The sequence below is a fragment of the Meles meles genome, chromosome 2, assembly GCF_922984935.1.
Source record: "Meles meles chromosome 2, mMelMel3.1 paternal haplotype, whole genome shotgun sequence".
Classification (NCBI taxonomy): Eukaryota; Metazoa; Chordata; class Mammalia; order Carnivora; family Mustelidae; genus Meles; species Meles meles.
The window spans coordinates 175,982,259-175,994,056 of NC_060067.1; the positions used below are offsets into that span (position 1 = coordinate 175,982,259).

The 11,798-nt window shown below is 46.0% G+C and overlaps 1 pseudogene; it reads right to left on the minus strand.

The window, feature by feature from the left end:
• Window positions 1–10,486: 10,486 nt before the first annotated feature.
• LOC123934846 lies at window positions 10,487–11,592 on the minus strand (annotated as a pseudogene).
• Window positions 11,593–11,798: the final 206 nt, after the last annotated feature.

Here is an 11,798-nt window from a genome sequence, read left to right on the forward strand (position 1 = left end):
TATTTAGTTAATTAAAGAATGCAAATTAAAACACCTTAATTTATATAATATCAATACCAACGCCTTAAAACATTTGGCATAACTGCTCTGGCACGTCCCTTACATAAACTCTTCAGAGCAGTGCTAATAAAAATGAAAAAAGGCTGTAAATCAAATTTAATTTATTCATCTTCTGTTTGGTACTAAAGCATATGCCAAACTCGTTATTTATGAGCGCGTCATAATAATAGGCATTTTTGTTGGTTGCAAATGACCAAAAAGGTTTCTCCTAGGGATGTGTGTTTTAATTGTCTCTAGGTGCAGCTGTTTTCTGGGCTCTGATCGCTAAGATTTATAATCTTACACCCCTATCTTCAGAAAACTAAAATAGATTTAGATATTGAAAAGTGTAACGAGCCTAAAAACATGGCAACATCCGCTCACAAAGACACCTGCCACCGACCATATGTAGATAGACGTATGCGCCGTCCGCCATCATCCGCCCTATGGATGACGGATCTTCAGGTGAGATAAAAGGTTGGTGATTTATATCCAATTTCTTAAATATTCCATTAAGAGGATTATCTCTCAGGAGGCTCAGATACAGACAGCGTCGGAAGGGATTTGGTGCACAGCTGCTTTCTTGGAAGCCTTGGAGATGAACTACAAGTACGTGAATGGGTCGCTGAAAAATCATTTTCGTCTTTCCCCGCCTTTGTTGATATATTCCTTCTTTATCTGGTGAATCTGAGCATAGAATACATTTTATTCAGTCTTGGAGGAAGAACAGTAGGCTCCATTCAGGGGTACTGAAGGATGGCGTGTTCTCCCTGCTTCCCATGGCAAAGCTCCCCATGTCCCGTGCAGGCATCCTTCTCAAACTCCCTTGCTCACCCAGCTTTTGATGTGGGAGAGTTGAGAGAAGTTTTGGAAAAGTCCTCTCCACCCGGATCCCATCCTTTAAAACCCAAGCAAATTCACAAATATGACTCTCTAGCCGGCCCCTGGCCTCCCTGCTTGGGAAGCAAAACCCCAGTATGCTACTATGCCCTATTGTATCCATTATCTTTTAACGGGAGTATTATGAGCTGGACAGAAGAGGTAAACTACTGGGGTTCCTCATGTGGGGAAATGGTGGGCACAAGTGGCAAGTGGCATCTTTTTGGGACCTTGACAGCTGTGGATCCCGGGCTGCCATGAAGGTTGTGGGGAGACCACAAAACCTCAAACAAAATATATCTTGGTGATTCCCTTTCTGATGTTGAAAACAGCAATACACCCTTTACATTGCTTTGGTTTGTACCTCATGGGATGCTCTCTCTTGCCTCAGACTCACTGCAATAGTGAGCTAGAAACTTACACTCTTTTACCGCCCCCCCCCCCGCCTTTTTGGGGGAGGCAGGCAGTACCAAGGAGAGCTAGAGAATGTCCTAGAAAAGTTCACTGCCTCCAGCCCCCGGAACTTCCCAAAATCCTCTAGCTTTCCACTCTGTAGTGTCTCGTTGGGTTACGGGAAAAGAACAGTCAGGTGTGACAGCTACCCCAGGTCTAGGGGCCTGCTGAGCTCTGAGCTGCACTGGGACACCTAGCATCAGATTCTCTCTGGGGTAGCACTAGAGGGAGCGCTGTGGGCAGTCCCTCAGGGTGTCCACATATACATTCCCACGTGTGATCGTGGCCATATGCCCTCTCACTTTTTCTTGCTGCATGTCATCTTTAAAAGCTGATCTTGACCTTTATATTTATTTATACCCTCCTACCGCCATAAAAGATATGAGGTCGCTTACAATTCAGATCGCAGATACAGTAGAACCTGAAGCCATTAACAGAAAAGTAACAAGATCAGAGCCAAGTACAAAGGAGGAGGGGGAGGAAGAAGCAGAGTTATTATACCAGAGGGGGAAGAAATTTAGATTAAGGAAAGCTAATGCAATTGAGAACAAAACCCGGAGCATGGTGGGCGACTGCCAGCTATTGTAATAACTGTAGATTACTGCACCTCAAAGGCAGGTTTTTAAATGCCTGCCATGGCTGCTGAGGGTTCATTGCCCTTAGAGCTCAGTCAAGCTCCTTTAGCAATCTGAAACTCTGTTTCCTCGTCTGTAAAAAAGTGAGGACTAACTCACTCATCATGGGGCTTTTGTGAGAATACATTTCAACAAGAGCAGTAGCTTTCACTTAGATAGCTACTCTTCTAAGTGTTTTTATTTTCATTTAATTTTCTTTATTTGAGAGAGAGAGAGAGAGCATGAGCAAGGAGAGGCAGAGGGAGAAGGGGACTCCCTACTGAGCAGGGAGCCCAACGTGGGGGGGTGGGGGGTAGGGGGGGTGGGGTGAGGGCTCGATCCCAGGACTCTGGGATCATGACCTGAGTCAAAGGCAGACACTTAACTGACTGAGCCACCCACGCGCCCCTCTAAGGGTTTTATGTAGACATTTTAAACACTTTTAAACATCTCTGACATTGATAAAAAGCATTGTGTCACAGATTGTTTCACAGCCTTTTCTTCTTTCCTTGCCAGATCTAAAACCCCAGTGCATTGTGGATTAGGTGACATAGGTTATTAACCCGTTCAGCCTTCACAATAACTTCACCAGATAGGTGCTCTTTTGGTCCCATTTTACAGATGAGGAAATGGAGGCATGCAAAATGGAAATGACCTCTCAGAAGGCTGTGTGGCGGGCAAGCAGTGGGGCTGGGAATGTGATCCCAGGCTATCTGACTTCACCCAGACACTATACTGCCTTTTGACAACCATTTCAGCAACAAGAGTTTCCACAACATTTCAGCGTTGGGCACGGGGGATATAAGATGAAAAGAAGCATACTTGTCCTAGAGGACTGGACTCCAGGGAGGACACCGACATGTAAACAGACCACATCTTGCAGTATTCAGTCCATCAGTGGAAATCCATCCAGGGCATAGAAGCCAGGAAGGGAAAGATGATTAGTTTCTCTGAAGCCTCTGTCCCAGGGCTCAGCTCTGTAGTACCCCTCCAGCAGGTCAGGAGAAACACGTGTTTTGTTGGCTTTGAGATGATAGGCAACGGACAACTTCAGGAAATGTGTTTGAATGGAGAACACAATGCACAGGGGCTTCGCCTATGGCCATTTCATACACAGATGCTGGAGGAGAGCTGAGGCAGCAGGTCTTAAGGGAGCATCATGGTCTCAGGGAGCCTTGGAAGTGGCTTTTGGGGCAGAGACTAAGGGATACATTTGGCCTCCCAAAGCTAGGTGGGAGGCTCTGTCCTTGGACACTCAGACCAGGAGGGTGGAGGGCCAGGGGAGGGCCTGAAAAGAGAAAACAAGGGAGGGAAACAAGATTAACCACTTACCTGGAGTAAGAAAAAGCAGCTTCAAAAGAAATGGGAGACAATAGTCTCTGGGATGCAGTGATGTGCGGTGAAGAAAGGAGCTGATTTGGAGGGAATTTGGGACCCGGTTTATGTCTTATGTCCCTGAATTTGGGATGCGATTTTGCCTCTTGGGATTGTGAGTCTCAGTTTTATCATCTGTCTAAATGGGCAAAAGGACAATACACTTACTACCTCACACAGTTAAAAGACCAATTAATATAATACAGGCAAAAGTGTGTTCCAAATTAAATAATGTGTGCAAATGTGAGTTATTATTGTTGTCTTTCTAGCCTCTCCTTTCCTTCCTGGCTATCTGAGCTGGGACGGGTCACTACAGAGGGAAGAAGAGGAAAACACAGGGGAGGGACCTTGCCCACAGTCTTGGGCAGTCACTAAAGCCGCTTTACTTGGAACTTGAAGCTGGAGCCTCCCTCAAGGGGTCTCACAGATCGACCCCGCGGAGGGAGGAAGCTTGGAGGCCCCACCCTTAGAGTTCAGGGATCCGCCCCTGGGTGGGTGGGGTCCCAGCCTCCACGACTCCCTGGTCCGCTCGTCCTGGACTCCAGCCAGGCCGCGGCAGGTGAGCAGACATCACCGGAGAGCCCTGGGCACGTCCTCCTCCCCGCCCAGGTAAAGTTCAGCAGCCAGGAAATCAGAACTTAACAACACAAAGCAAACAAACAAAACCAAAACAAATCCACTCTGACAGAACTTTCCCGATAAAGGACGTTTCCTAATATTCCAAGCAGAGTAAAGCCTGTGCTATGAAAGCCTCTTCTGGACCAAAGGAGAACGGGCTGGAAGTCCCGCTGGACCTTAGTCACGGAGGTCTGTGGCCCCTGCCCCTTCCCTGGAGGCCTGGCCTCCCCGGCCGAGGGTGCCCCGATCTGAAGGCGCGACAGGGGCAGGGTGGCTGTCCGGCTGTCCGGGGACAGGAGGGGACACAGGCCAGTCCAGGGACAGCAGGCGCCGACTCCACCTTTTTTGGCCTTTCCCGAGTGGGGCGAGGAGGGAGGAAGTGGGAGGAGGAAGAAGGGGGTGGGAGGAGGCGGGAAGGGCCGAGCGGAGCGCGGGTTTGGGCAGAGGGAGGAAGTGAGGCGAGGGCGGAGGAGGTGGGAGCAGGTCGGCTCGGCGAGGGGCCGGGAGAGCTGCGCGGCCACCCGCGGCTCCGGCCCTCGCCCTCCCGCGAGCCGCGCGGCCTGCCGAGCCGGGCCTGCCCCGCTTGGCAGCAGACAAAAGGCCATTTCTGAGTTACACCGAAAATGTGTTACTTTGCCAGAGGGCCGGGCCGGGGCCGCCGGGCCCAATCGCCCGCGGAGCAGAGCGTCGGCGGAGGGGGGCTGTCAGTCACCGGGAACCCTCGGTGAAAGGGGCCCCTTGTCAACTTCCCCTGCCTTTGAAGTGACTGCGATGGAGGTGCTCAATTAAAAGCCCATCAGTCTGTAAGTAAATCAACGCCTATCAGGCTTGTCACATCAAACAAACGATTATTACCCCAGCCCGCCCACCCCATTAATCTGGCTGCTCCTTCTTGAAGGCTCAGGGTCAGGGCCCCGTAAATCCTGTCCTGGATTGCCGCCACCTGGATCGGGATGAAAGCGCCCGGCGCGGCGAGCGGCGCGCTCCGGCACTTCCCCGCCGACCCGGGAGCGCGGGCGAGGCTGGGCGCTCCGGGCCCCGCGCTCCGCGGGTGGACGAGGTCTGCGGCTGGACGGACACACCGAGATAGACCCACCGCGTGACCACGGCGCACAGACGTGTGGAGAGAGAGCCTGAGACGACAGGCCCAGAGAGAAGTCACTGGATGAAGAGGCCCATGCGGTTGAGACAGGTGCCATAAGAACTCACCCAGAATGCTAAGAACGAAAGGACGCCTTTAGAAGAGCGGGAGGTATTCTGGATGGCATGTCTCAGACACTGGGTTCTGAGTCTCAGGGAGTGAGCATTTTCCCCAGCTCTCCTCCCATCCCCCCCTGCTTCCCCCCCCTCCCCCCACCTTGTCACTTAGCCCAGGGAATGGTGGTGGGGAGGGGAGGTGCAGAAGATCGGGGGTTTTGCTAAGCGATGCCCTGGATCAGACATGAACATACGTGCTGGTCAGAACTTGGTCTTTTGCAATAAAAGGATGTGAACGACCAAACTGGACCCGACTCTCCGGTTCTGATCACTCTCCTGAGCAAGTGACTAAGAAACACTTTGTTCCAGAGCATTTCTGCTAGACTCTGTGGGTTGTTTTGTGGATTCTTTCTGCTCTGAGATCAAACTCTGGCTTTCCCCTCACTGCAGACCAGAGGGGTAGAAGGGGTAGGGAGAAGAGGAGATGAGACAGCTGTGTTGGGGGCTAGAAGGAGGAGCTGGGTAGGAGGTGAAGGGCAGGGGAGGACTCAGGAAGAAGTCAAGCTTCCTGCCCAAGAGAACAAGGCCTGCTTTTTCAAGGGCAGAAAAGAACAGTCTTTCCTCAAATGGCTGTTCCAGAGCTGCCCCAAGGCATAGCTCACTCTGAGTGGTGATGTTTCACATTTAAGAAGGGCCATCACAGGCTTTCCCCATTGATAGAATGATACACCAAAGAAATCAAAAAATGGAAGTGGAGCAGGAAAGACTGAAGAAGAGAACTTCTTCCCCGACCCTGTCATGGAGCTTGACACCCAGCCTAGGTGACTTCTAACTAGACAAAGAAAATTCTGGACAATGAAACAGGACCTCAACGGACACCATATACAAAAATCAACTAAATGGATTAAAGATTGAAGACCTGAAACCTTAAAGCTCTTAGAAGAGAATGTAGGGAGTATGCTCCAAGACCTAGATTTTTTTTTTTTTGATTTGACACCAAAAGCAAAGACAATAAAAACTAAAATAAGCAAATGGGATTACATCAAACTAAAAGCCTTCTGCACAGCAAAGGGAAACCACTAGTGAAATGAAAGGGCTCCCTACTGAATGGGAGAAAATATTTGCTAATCATTTACCTGATAAGAGGTTAATATGCAAAATGTGTAAAGAATTTAGACAGCTTTATCTCACATACACACACACACACACACACACACACACACACACACACCCCAAACAAAACCAAACCAACAGCAACAATAAAAAAAAAATCCAAACTATCCCATTAAAAAATTGGCAGAGGAAATGAATAGATATTTTTCCAAAGAAGACAAACAAATGGACAAGGGGTACACGAAAAGATGCTCAACATCACTGATCATCAGGGAAATACAAATCAAAACCACCCTGAGAGATAACACCACACTCTTGTTAGAATGGCCATCATCAAAAAAGACAAGAGATAACAAGCACTGGCGAGGATGTAGAGAAAAGGGAGGTCTTGTGCACTGTTGGTGGGAATGTAAATTGGTGCAGCAAGTGTGGAAAACACTCTGGAGGTTCCTCAAAAATTAAAAATAGAACTGCCAGGGGATCCAGCAATGCCACTTTTGGGCATGTATCCAAAGGAAATAAAAACAGGATCTCCAAGAAATGCCTGTACTCTCCTGTTTATTGCAGTATTATTCGTGGTAACCAAGATGTGGAAACAACTTAAGGGACCATCAGTGGATGAATGGATAAAGATGTAAATGATATATGTGTGTATGTATGTGTATGTATATATATATATATATATGTATGTGTGTATGTATATATATATATATGTATGTGTGTATGTGTATATGTATGTGTGTATGTGTATATATATATATATATATATATAATATATATATATATAATATATATATATAATATATATATATATATATATATATAATTTAACCATGAGAAAGAAGGAAATCCTGCCATTTGGGACACCGTGGATGGATCTTGGGGGCATTATGCTAGGTGAAAAAAATGACCGAGAAGACAAATAATGTATGATATCACGTATGTGTGGAATCTAAAAAAAGCTGAATTCATAAAAACAGACTAGAATGGTGATTACCAGGGGCTGGTAGAGTTGGGGAATTGGAGAGATAGTTGACCAATGTTGGCCAAAGAGTATAAACTTCTGGTTATAAGATGATTATAAGATGAGTAAGTTCTAAGGATCTAATTTATAGCATATTAAAATGCTATTAGTTGGGACGCCTGGGTGGCTCAGTTGGTTGGGCGGCTGCCTTTGGCTCGGGTCATGATCCCAGTGTCCTGAGATCGAGTCCCATATCGGGCTCCTTGCTCGGCAGGGAGCCTGCTTCTCCCTCTGCCTCTGCCTGCCTCTCTGCCTACTTGTGATCTCTCTCTCTATCTCTCTCTCTCTGACAAATAAATAAAATCTTAAAAAAAATGCTATTAGTTAACTATTGTTAATACAATTAGTTAAAACACTATATTGTATATCTGAAGTTTGCTAAGAGAGTAGATCTTAAAGGTTTTGCCCCCAAAGAAATGGTCGTGCTAGGGCAAGATGGAGGTGTCAGCTCTCAATATGGTGATATATGTTGCATTTTGCAATAGATGAGTCTGTCACCTTAAACTTAAACAACGTTATATGTTAACTATATCTCAACCAAACGGGGAAACAAAAAATTCTGAAAGACATTCAAGCCATGTACATTCATCGTCATTGTCTCTAGGATGGCGTGATAAGAACAGTTTGCTGCAATTCCTGCACAGGCCACCACCACCACTGCTGTGTGGTTGGGCCAGTGTGGAGGGTTTTCTCTCAAGCCAGCTACCTGTCACTCCATTATAAACTCATTCATCCCATTGTCAAGACCCAGCAGCGTGTATTCCTTATTTCTCCGAGCTGATGGACATATTGACCCATCCAGAGTGGGGAACCTTTCACAGAGATGAGGAATGGTCTACAGCTACTTTACAATTTGGGAGAATGATTTATCCTTCATATTTTCATTCATTCAACCAACATTTACAGATATTTAATATTTACAGCTTAGAGGTTCTTTAACCTGGGGATACAGTGGCAAATATAATGGGCAAGGTCAAGAGATATGTGGAAGCTTTTATTTTATTTTTAAAAGATTTTATTTATTTATTTGACAGAGAGAAAGCACAACCAGGGGAAGCAGAGGCAGAAGGAGAGGGAGAAGCAGACTCTCCACTGAGTGGGGATTCTGATGTGGGGCTCGATCCCAGGATCCTGAGATCATGACCTGAGCTGAAGGCAGACACTTAACTGACTGAGCCACCCAGGTGCCCCCTTTTTAAATTTTTTTTTAAAAGATTTTATTTATTTATTTGATAGCTAGAGATCACAAGTAGGCAGAGAGGCAGGCATAGACAGAGAGGAGGAAGCAAACTCCCCGTCGAGCAGAGAGCCCAATGTGGGGCTCGATCCCAGGACCCTGGGATCATGACCTGAGCCAAAGGCAAAGGCTTTAACCCACTGAGACACCCAGGTGCCCCTATGTGGAAGCTTTTATAAAGAACTGGAGTGTCTGACCTAATTTTTATTTATTTGTTGTGCGTTCACTGATTACAAGGATATTTGCTAAGCACCTACTATGTCTAAGTAAGGGGAGGCAAGGAATGATCAGAAATGAATCCTATTGTCCTGGAGGAGAGGTAAGATACACATCATGAATAAATCACATGCGTTATTAAAGTGGAAGGGGTCATAAGCCAGAAAAGGACAGGAGAGAGTTCACAGAGAAAAGGTAATTTATCCGGGTTACTTCTTTCTTAGTGAAGGTCTGAAATTAGGAAACATGGTAACAGTTCAATCATGGCAACTTTTAAATCTATTCTGTAATGTAGTGCCATGTGGGCTTAATGTTTATTGTTATTGTTATTGGCGGTAATGACACTGTAATTCATTGTCGTTGTAATTATGGACACGTCACAACACCCCTCTCTCTGAGGCAGGTATTATAAAACTCTGGAACTCGATTTCAGGCCTTGTTAGGAGTTGGGTATGGTTGAGAACTTCCAGAAATCAGGGATGTGCCTCTTATAAGAAGAGGCAGAGCAGTGCAGAGGTGAAACAAACAGGCTCTAAACCAGACGGCAATTCAAAACCAGCCTTCAGAGTTTGGCTCTCCGGCTTGCCTGCTGTGAGGCCATGCGCAAATTACTTGAACTCCCTATGTGTGTTTCCCCATCTGTTCATTTGGGGTGATAACAGTACTGGCTTCATAGGGTTATGTGACAATTAGATGCATGTAAAGCATTCACAACAGTGCCCAACAGACAGTATATACTCAGTGATGTCCACCAATCTTAGTGCTCTACCCCAGACAGAGGGAGCTCTTGAAAGTACAACCAGCACCATGCGAGGAAGATACTCATTATATTAATGCATCATCTTCCTGTATTTAAATATCACTGAAAATAATTTATATTAATTTTACTTTAAAAATTCTTCCTGCATTTAGTACATGGGTTTAAATTGTTTGAATAATTTGTTTTTACTAAAAGATTTTTTATTCACATTTAATGTGATATTTGATATATACAGAAGGGTATTTTATGCATCATGAATGTAAACTTTAAGTGTCTGTATACTTCTTCCTGATCCCCTTCCATGGGCTCTCCTTCAGAAATGGCAAAATTCAAAAATTTTGTGTTTATTATCCCTTTGCTTTTTAAAAAACTAAAAAAATTAAAGTGTAACATAAAAAAGAATAAAATGCACAAATCTTAAGGGCATAGCTTGACTGATTTTTACAAAGTATACACTTATGTAACCATACCTAGATCAAGATATGGCATATGATTAGTATTCTAGAAGCTTCCCTTGTGTCCCTTCCCAGTCAATTCTCTCCCTGCAAAGTAACCACTGTTTTGACTTATATCACCATAGACAAGTTTGGAATTATTAAGTATGTATTCTCATGTCTGCCTTCTTTCAGTCAGCATTATCTTTGCAAGATTCATCCACGATGTTGTACGTGTTAGTAGTTCATTTTTTTTCATGGTTGAGTGGTATTACATCATATTTACTCATTTGTTCATGTGTGTGTGTTTGTGTGTTGGCTGGGTACAGTATACTTTATTGATGGTACAAGATAAGATAGGGCTCTCCCCAAACACTTCCCCTTCTTTAGGGGGTCTGGGATGGGCACTGTGTAGAGGTTGGGAAATACTCAGTGTGTTGGGGGATGAGTTGGGGCAAGGGCTCCCCAGCAGCTGAGGGTCTCTCTCTTCCTCTTGCTCTAACTAGGGCTGCTGGCCCAGGGGGGCTCTTACTCCTTGGAGGCCATGAGGACCATAAGGTCTACCACTGATCTGCTGTAGTCAAATTCATTGTCATACCAGGAAAAGAGCTTGACAATTAAGGACAATGCCAGCCCTGACATTGAAGGTGGAAGAGTGGGTATCACTGTTATAGTTGCAGGAGATGACCCGGTTCTCAGTGTGGCCCAGGATCCCTGCTTTCACACCATCTTGATGTCATCATATTTGGCAACTCTCTCCAGGCATCAGGTCTGATCCATAACTGACACTTTGGGGGCAGGGACACAGAAGATCATGCCGGTGAGCTTCCTGTTCAGCTTGGGGTGAACTTAGCCTTGATTGCACCAGTAGAAGCAAGGATGATGTTCTGGGCATCCTCTTGGCTATCACACCACACTTTTCCAGAGGGACTGTTCATGGTCTTCTGGGTGGCAGTTATGGCATGGACTGTGGTCATGAGTCCCTCCACAATGCCTAAGTTGTCATGGATGACCTTGGCCAGAAGGCCAAGCAGTTGGTGGTGTAGGAGGCACTGCTGACTATCTCGAGGGAGTTGTCATACTTCTCATGGTTTATTCCCATTACAAACATGGGGATATCAGCAGAAGGGCAGAGATGACTTCTTTTTTTTTTTTTTTTTTAAGATTTTATTTATTTATTTGACAGAGAGAGATCACAACTAGGCAGAGAGGCAGGCAGAGAGAGAGAGAGGGAAGCAGGTTCCCTGCTGAGCAGAGAGCCCGATGTGGGACTCGATCCCAGGACCCCGAGATCATGACCTGAGCCGAAGGCAGCGGCTTAACCCACTGTGCCACCCAGGTGCCCCAGAGATGACTTCTTGATCCCACCTTCAAGTGAGCCCTAGACTTCTCCATGGTGGTGAAGACCCCAGGGGACTCCACAACATACTCAGCATTAGCATCACTCCATTTGGTGTTGGGGGGTCTTGTTCCTGGAAGATGGAGATGGGCTTTCCATTGATGGAGACGGGCTTTCCATTGATGACAAATTTCCTGACAATACTACTGAATTTGCTATGGGTGGAATCCTACCAACACAGGTAGATCATGTAGTTTGGGTCAATGAAGGGGTCATTGATGGTGTCAATATCCATTTTACCAGAGTTAAAAGCAACCTAATATAGACAAATCTGTTTACTTGGACCTTCACTATTGTGTCTCGGGGGATGTGGCTGGCACTACACCAGAAGTGGCTGTCTGCCACATGGGGAGAAGCAGAGAGCCCCTTTCATTCTACTGTTAATGGACATTTGTGTTGGGTATAATAGGATTGTAATTGTATCTTAGGGTATGTACATGT